Source organism: Falco biarmicus, chromosome 12, assembly GCF_023638135.1.
Source record: "Falco biarmicus isolate bFalBia1 chromosome 12, bFalBia1.pri, whole genome shotgun sequence".
NCBI classification, from domain to species: domain Eukaryota; kingdom Metazoa; phylum Chordata; class Aves; order Falconiformes; family Falconidae; genus Falco; species Falco biarmicus.
The window spans coordinates 5,093,220-5,119,771 of NC_079299.1; the positions used below are offsets into that span (position 1 = coordinate 5,093,220).

The window sequence follows — 26,552 nt, forward strand, 5'->3', positions numbered from 1 at the left end:
AAGTGATTGGGGGTCAGAGGTCGCCGGTGCAGCGGGAACATGGCGGCGGCGGCACTGGCGAGGCTGGGTGCTGGCGGCGGCGTGGCCGCGCTCCCCGGGGCGGCGGCTCCCTGAGCGGGGCGGGGAGCCTCCTCCCGCCGTGACGCTGCCCCCGCTCAGGTGAGGCCGGGCGGGCGGGCAGGGCTGCTCCGGCGGCGGGCCAGGCCGGGCCGGGCGGGCGCTGGGCTGGCCCTCGGGGCGCGGCGGGGCTGACCGGCGGCTCCGGGCCTCCGCCGCTGGCCCGGCCCTGCCGGTGTTTCCTGGGCGAGCTGCGGCCTGCCGGGCTGTCTCACCTGCCTCCCGTCTCTCCGCAGGCATGGTCGCTGCGCTGTAGGAGGCAGGGAGCCGCGGCGATGCCAGAGGAGGAGCCGCGGGAGGAGAGCGCTTGAGCTTGTCTGAGGAGCCGCGCAGTGTGTGTGAAACGTGTAGGTTCCCCAAACCTCAGCGCTGCTATGTTTATCACACCTAGAAGAATAAACGGAGGCTTAGTACAATCTCATCCTCGGTATCTTTCCTTTTGGGAAAAGCAGAGCCTCTTGTTAGGGCTCACACACACACATAAGTCAGTTTTGTCAGCTGTAGCTGGGTGATTTTCCCTGTTTCTGTGTCTGTTGCTTCTCCCCCTGTTGCTGTTGGTTGCGTACCCAGCTGTCTGGGCTACCTTTGCCCTCTCCCAAAGCTAAACTTTGACCTGAATGGTTTCTTGTGTAAGAAGTGCCGGGTGAATATTGGGACAGGGCATGTAACCTCTCACAGCCCGGCCGTTCAGAACAGAACTGTGGCTGCAGAAAGGTAGTGCTAAAAATAAATGCCAGAATTAAACTGTGTGTGCAGCTTCACATTGATGCTTATGTGTATTCACTGTGATACAGTACTTGGTCACTAGGCTCTTTTTTTTTTTTTTTTTAATCTCCACTTACACTAGTGGATATAGTGGGGCTATGCTCGCATAATGGATGGTGTATTTTGCTTATTGATTGCAAAGTGTTTCCATATCTCATTTGCTTCATAGTAGCTGTCACTGGTTCTGATGATACCATCCACTCTCTGCTTTTGGACCCTTGGGTGTTTCAGTAGTAGTTACCACAGTGATATTTTAATGTTTTGCAAGCACAAACTTATTGCACTGTAACACAGTGAGATTAACAGATGGTCTTTTTCTTATACGCCCCTTCTTAGTTTACAAATGACGAAACTAGGGTAAAACAAGGAGAAAGGCCATCGTATGTCGTGAACTGAACACAGAAATCTCAAAAGAGTTGATTGACTTTGTAATCAGGCTTTATAGTATTATCTAGTACTCTGAATGTAAAGCTTCAGTGGCAGCTGTACTGTCTGGCTCCTCAGCAAGTCAAGGTGTAGTGTGAACACGTGGTTTGGTCAGTGTGGGCTGCAGCTGAAGAGTGTGGTCTTACTCCGTCATCACTGGGCGTTGGTTACTGCTGCTTTTTGTAGTGGATTTAGGGGCTGGATGGTTGCAGGGACAGTTGATATAACAGTTTTATGGGGATGGCTTTCTGTCAGATGGAAGCTATTCTAGTGAGTGTTTGCGCTGATATGAATGAAAGCTGTTTCTTCTGCACTGATGTAAACCAGCTGTGGGTTAAGTATAACATGAAACTACCTCGAGAAACCAAATCTCAAACTGGTCATTCAGAAAAATCAAGACTACACTTAAAACTTTTGAAAAATTTGGATTAAAAGAAGTAGTCAGCCATGTGTAGGGAATATGTGGTAAGAGTGAAGGGAGTGTAAGTCTGTGAAGGAACTTTCCCTTCTTTCCAGAGTCCTTTCTCCATTCACGTCTTGCCAAAGAGCTTCTGTGCTGAAAAAGGGAAGTCTCTTACAAAGCCTTATTTAGACCCCAGGGGCCGGTCCACCACGTGTAGTTGGTGAGGCAGGAATCTTGAAGGAAAAATAATGTTGTATCCTACTGTAAAAGCCAAACTGAAGTTGCTTAGGAAAACCTTGATTGCGGTATGTTCCAGCTCCTTATTTTGATGAGTTTTTCTTTCATGGAGTTCCCTACCCTTCTCATAAAACCAATCTGAAAAGAAAACTGTAAGTGTAATGAGGTGTCATCTTCACATCTGCCTGGGGTTTTTAGCAGTGTTAGGGTTACTTGATCCAGCAAATCCTTTCTGCAGTTGCTCAGGTGGCAGGCCGTCATGTGTTTCATCTGTTCCTGCAGAGTCTCAACTTCTTCAGCATCTATTTTTAATAATGCTGGGCTAGATTCTTAATCACCTGAACCGTCTCAGATGTAAATCCTCTTGTCCTTTTGCTGGCTTTCTATTTGAATCTGTCCCAGACTTCTCTCTGTAAAGTTTCTCTCTTAATTTTTGCTTAGACAGTCTCATTTTTGTCACTCTTTTCCTGTCAGTTGTCCTGTCCATCAATGTGCTGCTGCTTCCCATTCATCCCACCTCTGCTGTGCCAAAACACACCTTTTTCGTTGGCTGCTTCTTCTTGGGACACACAGTCTTTGTCTCGGTTTATGCTTTTCCTCCTACCTGGTCATCATTTGTGAACAATGTCCCTTATCCTCTGTCCTTTCTTTCCTTACTTTGTTCTGTTGTTCTCCACTTAGTCTTGTTCAAGGTTGTCCCTTCCTTGTTTCTTCAGGTTGTGGTGCTGAGAACACACAGACAAGATTCCTCATGTTCTGTATGTGGTATTGAGTTCCATAATCTGGTTTAATGTTTTATCAGCTATGGGCTGAGGAGAGCCGCCTTGTTTGCATTGCATGTGTGGTGTTTGGTCAGCACTTAGAGCCAAGAGAGGGGAAAACAGAACCTTTAGAGAGCTGACTTTTTGAAACGGGTCCCTCCTGATTTTGGGCAAAGGCTTGCAGTTTGGTTTTATGTAACTTTTTGTTGACCTGGCCAAAAAGCAAATTGCTCCTGAAAGACACTTCTGTGTTATAAAATAAATTGTTGCTGCTACATGGCACAGTGAGATGCAAGAGAGCAATGTTAGCAGACTTCATGAAACCTAGACAAAATGTCTTTTTTTCCTAGTCTTTTTCTCTTGGCTGAACTAGTTTGCTTGTGAACTTGTTTTGCTGTAATAAACATAATTTAGTTAATTTAATTTATTTGTATTAGGGTTTCTTACATGCTTAGTGATTCAAGACTGGGGGAGTCTTGTCAATCCAAAATGAATTGCGTCACTAGGTTCACACACTATCCTTCCATGAGTCTGAGAAAATTAATTTCCTTTTAATCTGACAGCAGGCATAGGTTTTGGGGTTTGCGTGTGTGATTCCCCCCTCTGCCCCCCAGGGATTCCTTGAAAAAAACCTGGTGTTTTTTTCATATTGCTGCTTTTGAACATGCCTTTCCAGAGATGTTTGCATCTGTGATACTAAACCTCCCATGGCTCTTGGTTTATTTTTGGGCATCCTTTGTTATAACACCTGCTATTTATGTTATTTTTGGTATCAAGGGAGCAGGTATTGCTTTCATTTCAGTGGTTCTGAAAGGTATTGCTTCATCTTAAGTGCTTGCTTATTGAGCTTATGGTGGTTTTGTTATTTTTAAGGCATCCAGCATGTCTTACGGTTGAACGAAATCTGTATCTATTTGCTCTTCTCTTTTGATGGCAGCTTCAGTGGGGCCATGAAGGCTGAATTAATAGGCTGCCTGATGGGTCTGTGTGGAGGAGCTGTATGGATCACCACACAAGGCTTGTAGGAAGAGAATTATTTTTTCTTGAAAATCCTCTAGTCTTACAAAATTACTGTTTGAATCGTGGAAGTGTGCCTATAAACTGCTGTGCCCCGAGACATGCTCAGAGTTCCTGGGCACTTTAAAGGATGAATGATTCGTTGTTTTGTACTCCTTCACCAAATCAGTGAAATGGTGGAGCTGGTTGTAGTCGAAGAGTCAAAAGATAACCAAGCACCCAGGCTTGTACAGGAGGAAAAAAACCCACACCCACACAACCAAACCATTGCCAAATCAAAGACAAAGAATAGCAGGCTGCGCAGGTGCTGACAAGTACACACTATTGTAATTTGTACAAAGGAATGGAGTTACTTTGTTTTCCTGAAATCCTGTTAGTTGCATCAAACTGGTAATGGTTGTTGCAGAGCAAGATTTAACTTACTGTTCAAAGTAATTGGAATTTATTGTGGTTACACATGAAATGAACATACAGATCTGGGATTAGCATGTGATCATGTTTTTATTTTTTTCCCCCTTTTAACTCTTGCATGGCCAGTATGATAATGAATCCACCCAAATATTAATTGCGAAGTAACAGAAAATATGCTGTGTGACCCTTCAAATCTATTAGAAGGACCCTTTCTGGTGTTTTAAGGTAGACATGTTAGTTTTGCTACGTGCCGTATGTGGCACTTCACGCAAGCTCTCGCCACTGGTGTGGTTTCAACAGTGGTAAAAGTGCTGAGAATCCTCTGTTCAGCTTGATCAGCTCTTGGAGAGCCAGAAGCAGTAGATAAAATATTCAAAACCTTCCCACCCCCCCCCCACCACCACCCCCCAAGAAAATTCTTTATGCCCAAGTAATTAATTCCACATCACTTGGTTATTTTGCTCTTAGGTTTCATTATGGTTACTCTTATCTAGCATTGGTATCGATTTTTAACAATCGATTTCACCAATTTTCACACGAGCAACAATCTACAGCCTGCATTTGTTCAGATCAAGCATTACCATTATCTGTTTGAATTCAGAAGATAATTGCATATCTTGCAAATTACCCAATGGCTGTTTCATCTTGAAACATTTAGAAATCCATTTTAGTTTCTTGTAATTATAATGTTTTAGTCAGACAGCAATCTAAACTTAGGACAGCACTTTGGCAGTGATATGCTTGTCTTTCTAAAATGAGCACAGTTTCTGTGGTTAAATTTTCCTTTCATTTAAATATAGATTTTAATCAGTGTAGGCCAAACTTTTCCAACCATATTTAAAATTAGCTTGAACCATATTTTAAAAAGTATGTTCTCCTAATGTGATATAGTTTATGTAGAAAAATATGTGCAGAAATGAATGTTTTTAAGCTGATTAATGCTTTTGAAGTGTTTTTAAAATTTATTTGCAGAAAACATTTATAGACTGGCTCAAATGTGACTTGATACTAGTAGTCTCTTTGTAATAAATACCACTGAAAGCACTTCATACTGTGCTTCTGAAATTTGAAAGGTAGCTGTTCAGATAGAAACTGTAAATTGCACTCATCAGGCAGCTAAGTTACAACATCAAAATGAAGTACAATGCTTGCTGTTCTTCCAGACTTCCATGCAAACGTTGTTTTGGAGATTACTGAAGTTTTCATTGGTTGTTTTATACTTCTTTAGGTAGGGTATAGTTACCGTTTTCAGTTGGTAAGTTGAAATGGTTAATACATTTAAAGCAATTGTAAAGCATTGTTTGTATTCCAAAACAGACGTGTGAATGAGTCTGAATTGCATCTGTCAGGTAGCTATTACAACTCCCTGAATTACTGCTAAACATTTAGTAGTTGCAGTTTCTAGAAAAAGTATTACCCCCCGCCCCTCCTGCAGCAACGCGTTACCAATCTTATATCCCTGTTTTTTTAACTAAATGCAGGAAAAAAACCATCTTTGCTATAACCAGAAGGTGTTCCAGTTGGCAGTGTTCAGAGATCCAGGGAGTTAATCTGTAAGCAGACTGTTCTTCAAATAGACCATTTCTACTGATCACAGGCAGGATGAGATGCTTTCAAAGAGGAAAGTGAGGACAAATGTCCTAAGAGATGAGTTGTGTGGGTTTCCGTTATATGGAATGCAGTGTGTTTTTTGTGTGAGACGTGCTGGTTAACTTTGACATGCTGTTTCTTTAATAAATACAATGTTGGAAAAGATACACCGTCCTGCTTTGAACACAGAACTGTGAGAAATCTGATTTAGATTTTCAGATCCTTTATGCTATTATTCACATGCTAGAAGGATTAGATCCTTCTGGTTTTTAATACTTAATCTTACAGTAATCATGTGTCTGTTCAGCTGATCAGCTCCATTTGCTATCAAGATCATGTTTGTTACTGTGATTTTAATGATTGCTAGAATGTAAAGGACATTGGTTTTGAAAAAGCTGATAATACTATAGCAATAGTAAGAAATTGTAAATTTATCAATGACTGGTAAAGCTTACCTTTTTTCCAATTGCTGCAGCGTGTGGTATTACTTCTAAGAAACTTAAATGGAACAAACATTTTTTTAATTTCGCTCGGCAATTTTTCTCATAAACTGGGCTAGCTCTTACCCAGAATTTGTGTGATACAGTGGGAATTTCTCAAGCATTCGGCTCACTGAATAGCAGTTATGCGTTTCGTGCTCACTGAGATACAACTTCTAACTCTTCTGGTAAGATAAAGCCAGGAGACAGTGGTAACCATACACTGATCTATGGAAATTAACTTTTGCAGAGTGAACCAAATTGCAGACTGGCTTTCAGGTGATGGTCAGAACATGGAACTTGTTCCTAGTTCTGCTGTGTAAATTTTTTAGATTGTGTGTCAGCTGGAGTTTGGGGCCACTTGCTCCAGGGAAGTCCTTACTAACATGACTTACAAAGCCAAAGAAAACTACAAAAGTTTTCTCAAGGATCAAAACAAGTAGAAGAAATACTAACCTGTTAAATCTCTGTTGGGAGTCAGTCCGTTTTTAAAATTAACTTATTTTTTTAAGTCTCCACTCATGGAATACCTCTTTCATTTGAATACAACTTTTCAGAAAGTGTGAGGTAATACACTCATGCCAAGGTTGGAGCCAATCTGTAGGGTCTGGTAAGGTAAGGTTAATAATTTCCTTTCAACCTCCTGCATAGACAGGAGCTTTCTTCTGGTATTCCCTCTTAAGCTGACAAGATTTGGTAGCGTTTTCACACTGAACTAGTGAATTCCCTTAAAAAGAAAACAATTTTAGCAATTACGTTCAAGGCCTTTTGCCCAGGTCAGTAGATTTGGGACGAGTAAAAATGATGCACTGCCAGTGAACTAATTATGTATAATTCATCATCATAATAGTGGAAACAATTAACATTCTGGGAATTGGTATGCATTTCACATTTGGAAAGAGGGATATTTGGTTTAGTTTAATCTTAAATAATTGCAGACCATCTAGGAAGATGGAATGTAATGTTTTGGGTGTGTTGGATCTTTCTGAACTTTGGGGATAGATTGTTTTAGGAAAGGGTTGATCTTACTGCATTTTGTGCTGTCTCCATGAGATGGACAGATCTTGCACTAGTTTCTGTAGAAAAATACTTGTGAGTTGCTAGAGTTTCCTTAGAAAAATACTTGTGTGTCAATCTGATTTATGAGAAGCATTTTGCAGGCTCATCTATTTCTAACCATTGAAAGTGACAAAGGGTGTGTGTGTCTCAAAATTATGGCTTTGCTTAGAGGAGTGTGTTCTTCTATTGAGAACATCGGGTTTAAATTTTCACTTGAATACCAAGTTTTAAATAAAATCCTGATACTTACCCACTATTTCCAGTACTTGTGTGGGTCTGCTATAAAATGGATACTTCATTATTTTCTCATAAATACTTGTATCTTTAGATCCCACTTTCCAAAATTTACTTAGAATAGTTCTTTTTGTAAAAACTTTTTTCACAGAATGTTTTTACTTACGTTGTAATAAAGGTAGGCATTGTGCTTACTGTATCCCAGTCCTACTCTGAAGAAGGAACCTTGGTGTCTTTCTTAAATACTGAGACGCATTTAGTTTTGCATCCCTGTAGGATACAGGGATGCGGTGTTGAGCAGTGTCAGCTCCACTAAGCAACAAAAAAATCCCACTTTAAGACAATGCTTTAACTGAATGACACATCTCATTTGGATTTTGACAGTGAGAGCGCTGTGTGTTTATCTTGTCTGCCAACTGAACACTTCTTGAATGACAAATGCCTGTGAGAATGTCAAGGGTTAAATAGCTATATTTTTTGTGTGTGTTCTTATTACAGTAGGTCATTGAAGGACCTTGAGAGATGACTGATCTGTAAAATTGAGACAAAGGCTCTGTAGTTATGGTAGTATGGAAATTAATTATAGGCAGAAGCAAATGTATCTGGAGTGGTCACAATAGGGATATTGCTAAAACGATCCTTGATAGCACAGAAATGTGTATTATCTTCTGTCTAAAGGGAAAACAGCTAAAATAATGGATTATTTGTTAAAGTAATTGCAGTAGGCTAGCCTATGGAAGAACAATAGAGTGTGATAATGCAGCACCCTTGTGCAGTAGAATATGTTTGAAAATATACTAATAGCTGTTACTTTAAAGAAAGAACCTTATGAAAAGTTGAGAGGATTTAGTAAGCTTTGATTGTGAGAGTCATGTGTTAGTATGATTTTCTTATGGTCTGCCTTCTCTCTACGCCTTTGCAGCTTGGCAGACCATCGCCCTTCTGCAACAGCACTTGCTGCAACAGCGCTTGCCACGTCCCTGAAGGGCTGTGGCAAATACTCACTTCCCTTTCTTTAAGGGAAGCTCTAAGTTATTCCCGTGTTGCCTGTGATCCCAAGTCTTGTTCATTTTACACATAAACAGTGGCTGTCTACCAGCTGTAAATATGGCTGTTTTTTCTTTTTTAACTTCATGTAAAGCATCCATAAATACCTGTTAAGCAAACTAGCACTGCACATACTGTCCATAGCTTTCTTATCATCAGTGCTAGGCATGCAGAATTAAGCTTGCTTTCAGAACAAAAGGTATCATTGTTGTGAGCAGAATGCTAAAATGAGTTTCCATGTTAGAAAGAAAGTCTCAATCATCTCTCACTGTGCCTTGAAATACAGAAATAGCTGAAAAAGGCATATTTAGGACAGGCTTTTGCTGAAGTTTAGAAGCATGTAATTCATTCTTAAACATAAAGAAACCTTAAAATTTAGGGAAATTGTCTAGTAGCTTTGGACTTCAGTGCAAGATATTCTTTATCTACAGTATTAACACAGATGATATTTACTAGAAGTATCAGAAAATGACATATTGGCTAGAAGATACACAAAAAATAGAAAATATGAGTTGCAAAATATCGTATATGGACTTCCACAGGCTGCAGAATATTTTGGAATGAAAATTTTCATCAGTACTGAAAATCATCTGATCTGGCAGAAGAGTAATATTTTAATGAATACTTATGACATGACAGGAGGAGAAAGAAATTATTAACAGATATTTCTTCATCACTTAAAGACTGCTGTTACTGCTGTAGCTCTCCAGCCATTTAGCTAAGGGTTTACAACCTTTACAGGGAGTATACGTTACAGACTGTAGGGCAAATGCCTTTGTTTGGTCTCAGTATCCTGGAACGATGCCATTTCCCAGGATTTTTTGCATGTGGGACCTTAGTTCTTCTGCATGCAACTGGTGCAAGTCTCCCAGCTCCGAAGAATTTGGGATTTGGTGTTTGTGTGCAGGAGTGGCCCACACTTAGGAGTTGCATCTTTTGTGAGACCTCAATGTCTGTCCTTCTCTTAAGAAAGGTTATGGTGTGCTTTTCTGCTGATTTCAATGTCTGGAATGATTTTAATGTTTGGAGTGAAGTTAGGCAGAACTTTCATTTCCGGTTTGGGAGCTATTTGATATAGAACCATCAATCTCTTGTTCTTAACTAGATGATTATTTGCTTCTTAACATCTCTTCCCTGAGCTGAACCTTACTAAGAGCTAAGATTTCTAATCTAACTAAGATTTCCACCAGACATTTACTGAAGAGCTAGAATGTAAGTGAAGTACATGGTTGGAATGAGATCTGGAGAGAAGCAAAGTTGTGGGCAAGTTTTTTTCCTTTTTCCAAATGTCAAAGCTTCAGCCACGTTAATAATATTTCTACAAAAACATTATTGGGCTAATTTAAAGCAAAACTCTAGAACTGTTATATCCCACATGGCATGAAACATTCATGCTCTTTTTTCCTGATGTATTAACTTCTTACACAGAAAGGAAATGAATTTTAGAAAGAATGTCATACATAAACCATTTGAGACATTCTCTGTTAAGGAAATACCAGCTGTCAAGAAAGATGCAGCCAATGTTGAGTTATATTAAAAACATTGTAAAGGAAATATTTCTCAAGGAAAAATGGATTAATTAAAACATTTTAACTATTTTTGCTCTGGAAGAAGGTTAGGGAAGTGCTATACAAGCCCCTTCTAAATGCAGCCAATATTAAAAGCCACTAATTTATTTTCTCAGAATGAAGTTGACTTAGGTAAGTTGTTCCTTAATGTAGTATAAAGACATTTTCTGTCTACAATGTAACTAGTAGGGGAGGAAAAAAAAAGACAAGACTTGGAGTCATTATACTTTATTAACTTCAAATTCCATAAGCTTGCTTTCATTGATTCTTCTTGATGGACAGAATTTATATCAAAAAGAAAATAGGTTATGTTTTAGGATTTTCATATTAATGTTTTTATTTGAAAATTGGCTCTTTTCTTAGTAATTCATAGCACCAGGAATCTTTATTTTGCTTCTGTAGAGGAAAATAGTGAAGTGCATATAAAAAGGTATCTGCATCAGGCATGAGAAATGTTAAATATGATAGGATTTACTCTTTCTTTAATCCAGTCTAGCCTGCTGGCTTTAAGGAATTTGTATGCTGAATATGCAGATTTAACGTAATGGTTTGAAATGGAAGCTTTGGATTTAATTGCCACTTTGCTCTTTTTCCCATTAATCTACTGATGCTATTACAGTTCTACCCTGAAATGTAGCAAATACAGAAACAGTTGTATCTGTCACCTGTCTAGATAATGCTCCATCATTATTATTATTATTTTTAAATTTAGGTAAAGAGGTTGAAAGAGATGCTTAGATGTTACATTTATGTGACCTACTTTGTATGTTGAGGTTTTTTTATTTTATAAAATCATAAATATTGTATATGAGAATGCTAGGTCTTCCTCTGTTTAAGATATCCTACCTTTTAATTGTAACTATTTTCTGGAAATTTATGAAGATCAGAGTGTTTTCTTTTGTTACTTAAAAATTTTAAAATTACACTTCTCAAGTTACATGATAGCTATTGGAGACAAGCAGCTGTTGTTGCAAATTCTCTTTGCACTAGGCTCATGATCTTAGACTTCGTTAAAATACCAACAGAAGCATAAGTACCAAATGATATATGGCCTAAATTTCTTAATGTCACCCGCATCTTCATATTTGAATTGACAGTCTGTAATTCCGTTAACACGTTACCTTTTTTCTGCTTGAAAAACTTACTGTGCAGGATGGTTTGTATTTTAGGAATGCATTCAAGCTTTAAGGGATGTAGTATGAAGGACCCGTTTTACTTCTTGCACATGCTTGATGTATACTGAACTGAATAAAGAAGACTATGGTCATCTGGAGGTTTCTTTAGTGAAATGCCACTGAAGAACTGAACTTTGCTTTTTACTTGATAAGCAAAACATGTAACGTTGTTGTTAACAATAACTAATTGTGATACTTGTACGGAATAGTAAGGTTTCAGGCTGGACACCTATAAAATAAAGCATGCAAAGCTTTCACAGCTGCAACTGAAGCTAATGGCAACTGTGAGTTGTGCTTGTGATGTACTGCACAGTGACAAATACTGGGAAAAAAATTAGTCTGGAAACATTCCAGATTAGGCAGACACAGTACACGTACTTTGTGCTGTGCATCTTGAGTTACAAAAATATAAATAGGAACTGTTGTGAAAATAAATTACTGACATGTAACATGTTCAGAGGGTAGTACAATGAGCATAATATGAAGGAAAAAGAAAGGATTTTTTGTCCTAGTATTTTAATGGCTTAGGCTAATTTTAGCACTATACTATGAGAAGGGGCAGAAGAAATACAAAGTAATTTCTCCCTGTTAACCCTGCTGTCAAAGGATGTGCATTGGATGAGGCAGGGTTCCAGTTTGAAAACAACAAAACAAATAAACCAGCCAGGAAGGAGCAGCCTTAATTCTGATATTTGCTATAATATCTATATGTTTGATTGTGCGGCTTCGGTATCCCAAATGTTTTTTGAGTATAATGTAAAGGTAACAATTCATGAACAGTGTGCTGGGTGGTGCTGAATGCTCCTGATGTTTTCACTGTGAATGTAGCTAAGTGCAATTATGCTGTGGATGACCCCTTACTAAAGGGGATGTTCTCCCTCGTGTAAATTCTGATGGTGCTGTATAAGACCTAAATGCTTTTCAGGCTGAAACTGTCTATTGTATGTTAAGCTCCCACAGAATCACTTCATCTGTAGTCTGAGACTATGCTTTACTGGCAATCTGTTTTATTGTATGCAAAATTATAGATATCTGAGATCAATACTGACTCCAAAGAGAAGTAACTAGACAGAGTACCTGAATATAGTGTCAAGACCACTAATCATGTCACGGTTAGAAAAAAATCTGTCAGTTTTCCAAGTTATTTCTACAGAGCAGTTAACGATTGTAAATGATTCTGCAGTTTGACTGAATTACACAGATTCTATTTTATCCTCTCACTTAAATCTTGCTTTTGTCCAGAGTGAAATAGTTCTTAGTGTATTTACATATGCATGGTTAAGCATATGGTCATTCTTCCAAGGAGAAGTAAGAAGGAAATAACCTCTTCTAATCTGCCAATTCACATTTTGAAATTTTCTTTATAGTAACTCTTGTGAAAATTGTATTAGCCATCTAGGACCACGTTTTTCAATTTTAGTCTGATGCCTCTGCAATCAAGATGAAGGATTTTGATTGGGATGCTTTTCTTCTGAGAAATTATTACTGAACCACTGTGCATTGATTGACTTTTGCTGTCTAATTGGTGATAAGACAGGTTTGCCCAATTTTGTTTGCTTTCATGGTGAAGTTAAGCCTAAAAATGTACTTGAAGTTATTTGATCTAAATACATCTTAAGTCTTTTATAGTATTTAGAATGAGACAAAGCTTATTTGGTGAACTGGCATCTTTACAGGTGAATAACTTGGAGAGTTTCATTTTGAATGAGGTGTGAAGCCCAGAGTTTTAGTTTTATCCTACTTTTATCAGTTAAATCTTTTCTGCAGCTGTTGATTGAGGACACAGTAATCATCTTTACAGCTACATCTGATTACATATTACAATTAATATCCTGAATCCTCTGCCAGTGAGAAATAATACTCCTCTATGCACTTTGAAAGTAAGAACTTCTGGGGGAAAAAAGTTATTGCTACAAAGTGTATTTCCGTTATCTGTCCTGCATAACAGAAAGTGACTGAATTATATTATCAAAATGTTTAACGACTTTACCCAAATTGCAGTTTGTAGAAGTTCTTTAATAGGGCATCTTGCAGGTGAGTTGAGCTGGCTCTTAAAGCATAGGAAAACCTACTTTCAGTTTAAAAAGGTCATTTATGATATATCTTGATGTAATTTTCCATCTATATGCATGATATCTTTATCTGATGGTATAGAAGCTAGAGATGGAAAGTTATAAAGAGAAATTATTTGACTACATTAAGTGTTACGGGACAACTGATAGATGACTTCCATTAGCCATGTTGTGCTGAACTGCAGCCAGCCGTTTTGCAATATTTTAAATCCCTAACATTCCTGAACAACTGGAGAAAAATCCTTTTCTGATATTCCTTCTAAAAAGGATTATTATTTATTTTTGTTGTAGTTTCGTCTAAGAATTTCAGTGAAGTATCAGGAAATTATTACATTTTTCCTTAGTGACTAATGCACTCAAACCTGATTTGAAGCTTGGAATCTGTTACCAGTAAAAAAGACTTACAATTACGCTGTTAGAGGTTTTGAATCCCTTTAGTTTCTTATTTCCTGTAAAATACCTAAAATCCCACCAGTCTAAGTCATAACCTATTTATCTATACACCTTATTTGTATTTGTTGGATAGAGAGTCCTGTAAGAGCAATCTTGTGCAAAGCTAGTTTTGCAAGTTTTTCCTTGTTCAGTTCATTACACTTGTGTTGATGCTTTTCCATTTCCAAACACCATCAAAGTTTCCAGTTTATCAACATTTTGAGGTGCAGAAAGTGATTGGTTTGAGTTTCTTTGTGCTGTATTGTTTGAAGATAAGATGTGTCTGTAGGAGCTGCCAAACTGAAGCCTGAAGCAATGCCAGGACATTTATGCTGAGTTTACTAGAGTGCCTTTCTCTACTTTATTTCTTGCTCCGTCACCATTAATCTCTTTCTTCTTTGCTACAATATTAGTTATTAAAAATTCTGATGTCCTAAGAAATGCTTATCAAATAACTTCTCATTGGTTTGTTTATTATATCCTTTTTGTACTGCAGATTACTGTAAGATTGTTCTGGAAAGCACTATGAAAAAGTAATGGCTTAATATAAATAAACGAAAAGGATCTTTCAGCTGTTGCTTGTATCTTCTGGTTTCCTGAAATGTTTGGTATTGGTCCTGTTACTAAAATGTGGAGGGAGAGGGAAATGTTGTAAAATTAGTGAACTTTTTTTGGGGGGAATATATTTACCTTTTACTGAAGTAGTTTGAACTAATTTGTGAGGCCATACTATGACACAGAATTATTAAGACTTTATACACACTACAAAAAGCTTTAGAATTGAGAACAGTTTCACCTGTTTCCCTCCTGTCATTTATTTTGGGCAATGACTGGTATGAAAATGATGTCTTTATTTTTGTGATCTTCATGTTTTGTCTTTTAATCTCTTGTTAGTTTTTCTCTCAGCCTTGCAATATTGCAAAACAACACTATGAGTTTAATTATTTGCTAAACTGTTTGAAATGGAGCTGGGGACTGGTGAATTTTTAAGTGACTTCATAGTTTCTTAATTTTGCAGCTAGCAGGGAGGTATTTTTCAGAATCATCGGCGTAATTCAGAGTTTCCTAAAAGTTGGCCTTAATTATTCTGGTTGGAGTTAGGACCAGGCCCAAAGGAATTATTCTAGTGATTAAAGATGGAAACTCCCTCATGCTGAATTTGGAGGGCCATAAGCTGTCTTTATCCTTCTTGTAGAAACTATGCAGCAGCTAAAGGCACACTCAGGGGCTTAACTTCCCAGCTAGTAAGGATACTCTGGATGCTTGCAGAAATGTTTAGGATCGAGACCCTGCACAAACGCGTACTAGATGTACTGGAGAGAGCTCAATGAAGGGCAACAAGGATGATGAAAGGACTGGAACATCTGACGTATGAGGAAAAGCTGAGAGAGCTGGGACTGTTCAGCCTGGAGAAGGGAAGGCTCAGGGAGAGGGGCTACAAATACCTGCGGGGAGGGTATGGAGAGGGCAGGGCCAGGCTCTTCTTAGTGGTGCCCGGTGACAGGACTAGAGCCAGTGGGCCTAAACTGAACAGGTCAGAAAACATCTTTTTCCTGGGAGGTTAAGTGAGCACTGTCAGAGGTTGCCCAAGGAGGTTATGGAATCTACCTCAGAGACCAGGCACTGTCCTGGGGGACTGGCTGGAGGGGGTCCTGCCGGAGCAGGAGGGTGGGACCAGATGACCTCCAGAAGTCCCTTCCAGCCTCAGCTGTTCTGTGTGATTCTGTTGTGCAAATGTCATACAATCTTCATTGGTTTGAGATCACCCATGGGTGATTTGCAGGGGAAGATGATTCTCCTTAAAATAAAAGATACCTGACTTACTCCTTTAAAGCTCTTATCAGCTTCAGAGGAGATAACTACTTAGCTTAAAGATGCAGAACAAGGAGTGTTATTTGTGTAACAAGGTCCCTTTCCACTTTTTAGTCTTAGGAATCATGTGAAATGAGAACTGAAGTGGCGGTTTCAGTTGCTGTTAGAGCAATTTAAATGTACATTGTAACTAAGCCACCATAGGAAAATAATTATTTTTTCCTGAGGGAGGAAGGACATAAGCGCTTGCTGTGTACTGTGTTTTGTTCTACACTATTTTCTCTTCTTGTGTACTGGTCTTGCACTATAAGAAGGGAGAGAAGGGCTTGAAACACAGGAAAATGTGGTTGTTAAGCCACAAAAAAAATAAGAGGTTTCAACAGCATGCATAGTATCAAACCCAATTTCTTTCGTTCTTGATTTTGCTTTCATTTTGAGAGTGACAGTTTAAAGAAAATGATGAAGTTACTTTCCTTTAGGTGACGGAAATCTGCTTGTCTTTTTTGTAATGAAAGTGCTCCCATTTTGAAATGCTTGTTTATTTTCACAAGTTTGGAGCAGCTTTAAATTCAGTGACTTCAAAATGTGCCTGTACATTTTAATTGGCCTTCTTGACACACACTTTGTTGTTAAATGAAACATTTTTATTGGCACAAAAATATTTGCCCCACCTATTTTCATTTGCAAGTGGTGAGAACGGTAACATTAAGGGCTGTTTAAAGTATATGAAGTGAGTTCTGGGGTCATTCCCCACCTGTTGTTTATTTTGGTTTATGCAAGAACAGTGAAAAGTAATAATGTTGGTGAAGTTCTGCCATCTGCGTAGTGGTTTTGGAGGGTAACATCACTGTGTCCTGTAAAATGTAGATTTAGACGGTTTACAATTCAGCAGGTTTGGTTGGCTTCTTCAAGAAAAACTTGGGACTTTTAGAACAATGAACAGTGAATGTTGGCATGAAAGGTCACTTCTTAGCCTTAAAGTAACCTGGAGTACATTGTACTGAATTATGGAACAAAAGACTGTAAATACAGAAAATCTTTGATTAACTTTTCCTTTTCAAAGTGTCTTGACCTTTGAGTTCCCCTAGCTGACATTTTTAGAAGACTTTTAGTATTATTTCCTTTCACTTTAAAGGGTTTATTTGCATATTTGCTCCCACATATTGCATTGTCATCTTCTCTGCCATTTGATTTTCTTCAGCTACAAACGGCATCTACGTGTCATATCAGCATGGTTACTGTAGTGATACAGTCCTTTTATATAAAATTCTAGAAATGTATTTGCATTTCTGTAAGTAGATGTTATCTTGGTAAGCAAAAGAAAAATAAAGGAAACAGGAGTGAAAAAGGGGGGGGGGGGGGGAGAAAGCAAAGCTGATAAGCAACTACAAAAACATTTGAAAGACAGCCTAACATTCAAATTAGGAGTAAATCACATAGGATTCACATCATGTATCTTTCTATTTTTAGTTTTGAAATTATTAGCTGCATTTTCTATTTAAAAGTAATGACATATTTAGTCAGACTTAATGCAAGTGAATCATAGTATTGCATTGTTATTGTATAACATAGTCATTGTTGGTTGTGTTTCTTGTACTCTTTGTAATTTGGAGGGGAAAAAAACCCCTTCTCTGTGCTCTGGAAATTGCTCAGACATTTCATAGTCTGGGGTGGTGATGAATAAATTACACTATAAATAATGCAGGCAACAGGAATACATATTTTTGTTAGACTAGACTTCTCCAGTTGACATCTTTCTTTCCTTTTCTTTACATGCTCCCTGTGGTGTCAGCAACGTAGGCTGTATAAGATTATGAATAACTTTTTTACAAGGAATTATTGCAGACTTGATCTTTTTACATGACTGTTCGTACTGGTTCTACTGTCTAAGCTGGTAGCTCCCAGCTGTTCTTTAAAGGTCATGCTAGCAGTGCCTATTAATGTGGCCATGTCCTTCCTCTCCCCGGTTCCTATCCTGCTGTTGCTGCTGCAGAATGGCAACTTCTTCCAACAGTTAAAGGTGGATTAAATCCAAGTAGTTGGCACCTTGGCCAGCTGGCCAGCTCAACATCATCTTCCTGGGTTGGAGAGACAGCATCCCTTGCTCTATAATAGCTGTCTGAACAAACCCCAGATGTAAGGTCTAATTTTCTCCTTGGTACTTTTCTTCCTCTTTAATACTACGTTCCCTGAAGCCTTGAAGTTGTTTTACACAATCTGACGTACTGTTTGCAGCTAACTGCTTTCTAGTAAGATAGTCCATAAAATGGAAACTTTTCCTTAAAACAGGGTACAGAGTATAGACTTTTTAATTTTATTTTAAAGATTCCAAGAGAAGGTTGGAGGGTGGTGATGAGAATCGCTGGCCCTTTGCTGTTGGGAAGGTTATGGGATTTTTAATCACCTCACTTCGCACTGACCACCTGCTACGGATAGCTGAGCAAAACTGAGGGTGGGATTTGACCCTTTGTTGCTTGAATGGGCAAGTTGCCTGGCAGCTGTCAGTCCTTTTCCTTTATGGGTTTGGATACTCAGCAAGAGTGAAGAAGGGTTTAAAGATTGCTGATAGAACAAAGGGATTTGGTCTGTTTATATAGCAAACAAGATCAGCCTGCTAGTGAATGAGTAATGCTAAGAAGGATATAAGCCCATGTATTTTATGTCTTAAGATAAATGTTAACAGAAACTAAGAATAAACTCGCCATCATTACCTACTGCAGGCTTTCTTCCTGTGCCTTCTTGTGAAGTACATGGTTCAAGTCACTGTTGGACAGGATGGCTGGGGGAACTGCTGCTGATTCAGTTTGGCAATTTCTGTGGTTTTTCCACTGGTCATTTCTTTCTTCGACATCATACAAGATAACAAAGTCTCTTAGGTCAAGACACTGTAAATATTCATTCTCCATAAATGTTGTTCTGTTAAACACAAGTCAGATCTGAGTTTACAGAATCCTTTCTTTCTTCAGCCTGGGCAATTTTCCAGTTTTCTGAGGGCAAGCAGCCCAGCAAACACTCCTTCAGACAATTCCTCATCTTTCTCCTTTTTCCAGAATGAAAATCCAAAAATATCAGCAATGGGGGCCAAATAACAAAGGAAAAGTGGGTGTTGCCACTTCTTGCCAGATTTTTTGTAAATGTTCCTCTCCTTTCCCTATCCCAGAATAATAACAAAACTTCTCAAAGAATCCACAAAATAAACCAGACTCTTTCAGCCTCTGATCTAATTTAGAGTAGATGCCATAATGAAAATGCTATAGAACAAGTACTGTAAAGCGTATACTTTTTATCTGACTGTTAAGGTTTTATTCATCTGTAAAGGCTGCAAGACATTCTAGGGTAACTGCTAGGTCCCTGGTGCTCAGCTGTTATTCCTGTTTCTAGGGTATTGACTGGGTTGATGCTAGTTGCTCTTTTACTTAAGAGTGAGGAGTCTTACCTGAGACATGAGTGGGTAGATTCCATAGTTTAGGCCAGACTGGAGTGAAATTCTGTCATGAGGAGCTAGAAAACCAGGGGATACAAGCTCCAGAGAGAGTGATTGTAGGCTGGAGGTTCTCTGGTCCATGTCTGCTTGTTCCCCCTCCAGCTTCAGTGACGCGATCAGTAGTAGTAAGTAGGGTGAGGGGGTTCGGTAGACAGTGAGATCTGGGGATTGGTGTTAAGCAGACCAGATGTGGGATTAGAAACCAAGCTGTGCTGGCAGTATGAGATAATAGAACTGAAAAGCCAAAGATCACTGCTGAGAAGCAAGATCAGAAACTAAGGCAGAATGACAGCAAGAGGGACAGGAAGCAGGTTTTTGGAGCAATAACCAGGATGTTATCTGCAGCTGCAGGGTAGCTGTTTGGGTTTCTTCTATACCAGATGTGTGTGGCAACCATGAATGGAGTTTACAGGGTCAGTTCTTTAACTCATTGAACATTGGTGGCTGGCTGCAGCTTGTCTGTCTTGAGTCACGTGTGCTGCCGTTTTCTACAGGTCATTCTTATTTTAGTTTAAATTCTTGGGGTTACAATGAATTCACTGTTGTGAAGGTTTAAAGAGATATTTTTTTTTTTAACCCAATGGTGTTTTATATCAACAAGTCATTGAACTTAATCGTGTTCATACGTGTGGTAGGAAAGAACAGTTTCTTCATCAGTGGTATTACTAGAGGAAGTTCTGCTGCATTCAAATTCTGTGAGATTGCTGCCTTTTGATCAGTCAGATCTACGTGATTGATCTGTATAATGCAGTGACTGTGTGTGAGCTGTACCATGACATATTCAAAGAATTAATAATTAATGCCTTGAAACCATTCCTACCTGTGTGAGTCATGGTGGGACTTGTGACCTCCCTAAAATGTATTTTGAGGATCGTAGCTGTGAGCATTCTCCAAAGGGCAAGTATCTGTGAAGTATTTCCAGGTCGATGACTGTCAGAGTGGAATTCTTCAATTAGAGGCAACAGCCACCCAAACTGAGAAATAGTCTGGAATCTGAGGACCATGTCTGTGTAAGAAAAGAGTTTTTCAGTTTTTTTGCTTCTGTTTTGATTTTGATTGCTAATACGGTTTTTGGTTTGTGTTTTTTTTTATTTTTTATTTTTATTTTGGAGAGTGCAAAAGCTAGAAAATTCAATGCCTCTATTCCAGGCAGTGTCTCATTGGAAGACTCCTGGAAAACCACACTTGTTCTAGAGACAAACATAATGTCATTTCAGTAGCAGAATCCCTTTGTGAGCCTCTTGGGAACAAATATTTTGCATGAAGACTCCATTTTTCTTGTTCTGAATTCAAACAAATTACCGTGCAGACTATTTGTGGTAAACTTTTCTTGAGAAAGCCTTGAGAATCAAGGCTGAATCTGAGTGCTGTTTAGAAACTGTAAGTGTGAGAACAGGTAAATGTATTGAGCAGAGAGTGCTGTGCCTTGGTTTTCTGAGAAGCTGGGAATATCAGTGTCCTTTAGAGCTTCCAGCTGGTGTTTCCATCTGTTCTCCAGACTGTTGTGCTCTCCATAAAAAAGTATGTTGACCTGGAACAGCAAAGCAGCTTGCTTTTTCTTTCTTTAATTAGGTGGTGACTTAAGATATTTACAGAGGAAAGAATAATTTGCTTAAGCGAATTGATAGTAAGGGTGTTGAGGACCTCTCTTCATCTCTAGGGATCTTTTTGTCCCCTTTTGTGTCGGAACAATCCCAAGTTTTTTGTTTCTGTAGTGCAGAGGCAAAGATAGAAGGCTGGCTCAGAGTGTCAGAGAGGGAACCAAGACATAAATCCAAATGACCTTATTGGGACTTTGACACATTTACTTTCCAGCTGATTGAGAACATAGCCACAAGGAGAACGTGCTTGGGAATTTTCCACCTGCCCATTTGATGCAGGACAAGAAAGAAACCATTCATTTCCTGACGGCATGTCTGAAAACTGGAAGTGGAATGATTATTTAATGGGGGTTTGGCAATTTGATTCATAGGTTTTGAATGCTTGTAGTTGCCAGTTCTTGATGCAATACATTTTTTATTTATTTATTCCATGAATAAAAAGGTGCAACAGACAAATCTGCAGGGTGTCAGAGCATACTGTGGTCTACTCTGTTTTGTTCTTCCTCTGATAGCATGATAGATAAAAGTATTTTGAGGCCTGTCCTCTTCCATCAAGCCTCTGGGAAAGAAAAAAGAAAAGGTGGGAGAGGGGGGACTAAGCATGGAAAATTTTATAAAATTGCTCATGGGTTTCCTTTTCATGTGAAATTTCCCTGAAATTTTCCCCATGACTCATTTCCTGCTTTAGTCCTTTTTAAGTCCATAGCTTGGGCTTTTTTTTTTTTTTTTTTTCTCCAAGACAAAAGGTAACTTTTTCCTGTCCAGTGTGACATGGATTTTGCAAAGGTGTATATTCCGTGTTGAAGTTATGCTGCATCTTCTGAGTGCTTAGACATTGCAGTCTATTCTCCATAGGGACAGGTGCCCTCTTTTCTCTAACTTCTCTTTAAGGCTCATGAGCAAAGAGGGGAAGCATGGAATAAACTTCCAAAGAAAACTGGTATCAGAGGTGTGTTGTGCGAGGGAAGAGGTGGTGGGAGGTAGAATGTTTTATTTTACCAGATGTCTATTGGTTGCCAAGGTCTTGTGCCAACAGAAGGTGACTGAGGGAATTTCTTATGGTTTCATAGCTTCTGACTTCTCAGTTTTTAGTTCACTCTTTCTGCTGGATATAGACTTCTCTAGAACTCATTCCCTGAAATGCTGCCTGGCAGCTTCTGCGGTGGTAAGGGCAGCTCTTTTCTGGATCAAAAACTGGCATGACTAACTCTTTTTTGTTGGAGAAACAGAAATACTGTCCAATGTGAGAGATGTAAAAGGCTGATAGAACGCCGGAGTCCTTTACCAATGTATAGTCATTGCCACTCATATGTTCTATGGAATCCATAAATACTTTACTTACTGTGAATGTATCTAGTCTGACCAAACTCTTGGACATGGTTAAAGCTCTACAACGTAACTTTCCTTATGAGGAGAAAAACATAATTGAGACTCTTAGGGTTCTTCTAGTACCTGTAAGGTAGAGCTTACGACTTTTGTAGAAACATGCACAATGATATATAGTATGTTCTTCTACTGCAATTAAAGTTTAGTATAACAATTCAATACATCTGAAGCATTGTGAGCCCTTGAAGATCTTGGCAGTGTGTTTTGGAATATCTTATTCCATAAAAGTTTGTATGATCTGATCGCCGAACTATCTGAATAATCCTTGCAGTGAATTAAGACCTGTCCTCTTTTTCCTCTCTTCTCTCACCCCCCACCCCCCTTCTAGGATTCAGATCAACCATATTATTTACGAGACCTGAGTCTGTTGAAAAAGCGTGTGATCTCCCTAGTGAAACTCTTTCAATTCTAAATGATTAATTTGTTGGAAAATGAAGCTTAAATACTGTAAGTAAAATAGCCTGCAGAGGTTAATTCAGTTTTGATCTATGCATTGGTAGTATCTTTGATTTATATGAACACATGCTACTTTTTCTTAACTAGCTCTTTCCTTTCTCTAAACTTATAAGCCACCAAATGGAGAGCCTTGAATGAAGAATGTAGCTTACGCTTTAATTAGAAACATACCTACCTGTCCTGCTCATAAGCAGTGCAGTCATCCTGATGTTGAAAATGTCATGGTTAAACTTCTTAATCCCTTATGAAAAAGGAGCTTATTTTGTATAGAAATTATGCTGACTACTTAGGCTCTTTTCATATCACTAACAGCATAATTTCTACTAGTTGGATAAATTACTACATCTGAAACATGTTTGGGATACCTGAAAAGGCAGTCTTAAAGAACAAATTGAAAGCTGAAATCCAAAATAAGATTGAATTAAAATAATAATAAAAAATAAAACTATCCCACACACACCCTCCCGCCCCAATACAACTAGAGAAATCTTCCCTGCATTAACTTGCAGTAACCATGTCATAGGCACTTGCAAATACTGAAAGTGGCAATTTCCTCGAGTGGCAATGCTGGCTTCGTTCCCCCTTCTAAAATGAGGGGAGTTTTCCATCCAGGAGTAGGTAGATGTATTGCAGCTCACTTTTGATTTAGATGTGTTTATGCATTTCCACGTGTAAAGTGTAAATTCGTAGCTCATTTTGAAGTATGAGTACATCTAAGCAGTGATAGATGCTATTTAGCTGTTTGCTCCACCAGATAGAAACGCTGAGTAAAAACTTGCTGCTGTGTTTGATTTTTACAATCCTGTTTTTATGTTCTTGTCTCTGAATATACATATAGCTGTATTTGTTGAAAGGCCAAGTTCTTGTAAATCAGATGCATGCTCAGAAAGACTCTTGATAAACTAGGAAAACTAAATTTCCCAGCTTGTTCACTGTTTACTCTTTTGAGTTATGAATAAATTGGCTGAAGACAAATGTGGCTCTTTCAGAGTCAGCCACATACAAGCAAATCCCAGTGAGTATAGTTGTCATGACAAAAGGTGAATTTTTTTCAGATCAATGGGACACTTCAAATATTACCATTTTATTGACTGTACTAAATAGTCCATTATTGAGGACTGGTAGCCTATTGCTAATGTATTTTACGCATATATATGTGAAGAGTGTGTATGGGGCCTGAAGCTGGGGTCCTTATGGCAATAGTAACAGATTACATCCTTGACACTATTAGAGAGTAAGGGGTTAACCTCACAGCATAGTGAGTAGAGAATCTTTGTCTGAGGTGTTTTGTCACCTGTAGGTTAATTTTTTTTTTAATTTATAATTTCTTTTGAAAATAGAACTGGCTAAGGGAAGATTCTGGTGGTGATGGCAATGCTTGCCCAGCGTGCATCTGGCCTAGGATGGTCTTTGAATACGTGTGTTTATATGGAAAATAAGTTTGGTTGGTCAAATTCAGTAGTGTAAGTGTTTACTGTTCATGATATATTCTGTTTATCCACTTTACCAAAATGAAGACTGAAATTTCATGGTTAGCTTGCAGTTGTCTTTATGGAAACAAAACTATTAAATCAGAACATGGGTCAATAGCCTAATAGTGGATGATGTTCGGTATCCGTGTGCTGGTATTTTCAAACCTTTTGGAAGGCTGTTCTAGGCAAACTATTGTTGGCTGAGTGAACTGAACCGAACAGCCTTCCATAAACATTTGATTAAATGATCTAATGATATCTTCTGGCTTTAAACTTTGGGGAGGACAAGCCCATGACAACTAAAATACAGTTTGACTCTTAACACAGTTTTATCCAAATGTCTTTTGGTGGCATTGATGGAAGAATATTCTTTTGTATGTTTAAGTCAGCAGGAACAAACTGAAAGAAAATTGAGGAGGGAACTATTTTGCAGAAGCACTTTTGCAAACTTTTTTTTCATTGCTGAAGTTTGTTATGACTGCACATGTTTAGTCACTTCTTGTATGTAAAGAAAAAGTGACCATGAAAATTGCCATTTTTCTATCCTTCTCATATGTAAATGTTACCAAGTCTGATAACCTGGGTCTTGAACTGATCTCTAAAACAGCTCAAAAGGGTTAAACTTCATTATTTGCTGAAACTTTGTTCAAAATGCCAGGTTGTGTGGGTGTACAGCAGTAGTTGCATGTTCTTGTAGGAGAACCTTTATTCATAACAGGAAACTCTTCCAGGGCATCTTGTACCTTGTTCCTTCCCTCCCTTTTCTCACAAGGAAAATTTAAAAAAATACTGCCTGCATAGTACTTTACATTTGGAGGGTTCTAATGTCACAAAAATGTGAAAAGAGAGAGGCATCCCTGAGGTTAAGTGTCTCTTTAGTTTTTCCTACACTGATTGCAAATTTTACTCAGAAGTTCAAAGATATTACCCCCCTGTAGATCAAGCCTCCATGAAAATAAGCTGTGTATGTATTTGCTGCTTCATAGGAAGAGGAAGTGGAGTTTTCTTTTGTAAAATTAGATTATAGGATCAGCCTACTGAATGGAGTGAGATGGGATGGGGAATGAGGGGGAGTAATTTCAGTGACCCAACTTAAGGTACTTATGTAAATGCCCAAAATGAAATGAAGGAAATCCTCCTTTGATGGATTGGTACTAGGCTTGGCAAATTCAAAATTGCATAAGGTAGTTTTGATCCAGGATTTTGAAAGTCTGTACTACTTTGCCGGTGTGAAGCAGAAGGCAGCTAATTTCTTTTCAATTTAATCTGTTTCTGTCAAAGATTTGAAAAAAATCAACAACCAAACCCTTACTCCAGAAACACAGTAATGTTATTGTAGTATACACACAAAAGACGTGAAAGCAGACTTAAAAGGCGATTCTTACAATTGCTTCAATTCTTTTGGTTTCAGTATGTATTCAAGCTAAAACACTTGAAGGGATGCTCCTTTACATAAGCACCTCTCCTCTGGAAGCTGCTTGTGGTTTAATGTTTCATCACAGTAATGGCAGCTCCTATGTGCTGCCAAGAGACCATTACTTTTTCTTGTGCTCAGGCTGTTCCAGTGAGATACCTTTAAGGTGAGAAAATGCATATTTAAGAAATTCTGTCATCACTGCCTATGCGGCGAGAGCGCTTTGTGTGAACTTCTTACCCCATTCCACCCAAGTATAATTGCTGCTGTTTCTATGGAACGACGTTCATTTAAAAAAAACCAACCAAACAACCAGAACAAAAAAAACGGATAAAATAAAACCAAATACTGAAATAATTTGTGATTTACAAGAAAGGTTTTAGAACTGGGTTATGTAAATAATAAAGATTATTTGATTGTAAATACTATGTCTACAAAAAGTGTTTTGGTTTCTGCAAGGAATCAATGGGAAGGTCCAACTGATGTTGTTAGAAAATGGGTTGTTCCATAATAAAACCTTGATACTTTGAATCTTTTGGGTTTGTCCCCTAATGATACTCCTTTCAAAGCACCAACTGCAGCTTTACCGCCACATCATTTGCCTTATGGAAATAGATCAAAGCGAAGCACATGCTGAGGCTAGTGCAGGGCCATGCGTGTGCTGTTTGACCAGCCAGCTGCTTCCAAACAAAATTTATACAGCTATATTATTTCAATGTACTTTTTGAAAAGACTGTTAACCTGTCATATGCCTAAACTGGTGAAGGTGGAGGAGGATCTGAAAATGCTGATTTTTGGTGACTGTTTAACTTAAAAGGCAGAAACTACAAAGGTGTCACAATTTTTTCCCCTCCTGTTTCCCATTCTTTATAGCAAAAAAAAAAAAACCCCAAAAAAACCAACCCCAAAAACAAATTAAAAGAGAACTTGGATTAATAGTAAGTATGGGCAGTAGTATCTTTTAATACAAACGGAATTACTGGATGCATTGCCCATAAAACTTTTCTAAATATTGATATAGAAGGTTGCTTACATTTCTTCATACATGCAGATTCAGGGCAGAGGGAGAGTCAAGTCTTAAAAGAATAGTTTCATGAACATTTGTCTTCAGTGTAATTTTCTGAATACTCTGTT

General features: G+C 38.5%; 1 protein-coding gene across 4 annotated transcripts in view; it reads left to right on the forward strand.

Annotated features, from left to right (window-relative positions):
• LCLAT1 (lysocardiolipin acyltransferase 1) overlaps positions 1-26,552 on the forward strand; it is a 117,041-nt gene continuing 90,489 nt past the window's right edge. For 3 of the 4 annotated variants that reach the window (XM_056357082.1, XM_056357084.1, XM_056357085.1), the window contains exons 1-2: positions 1-159; positions 354-464. The gene's annotated coding sequence lies outside the window, so the exon portion shown is untranslated. Of the gene's footprint in view, positions 160-353; positions 465-22,404; positions 22,524-26,552 lie in introns of all 4 variants that reach the window. The other variant, XM_056357083.1, reaches the window with a different exon arrangement.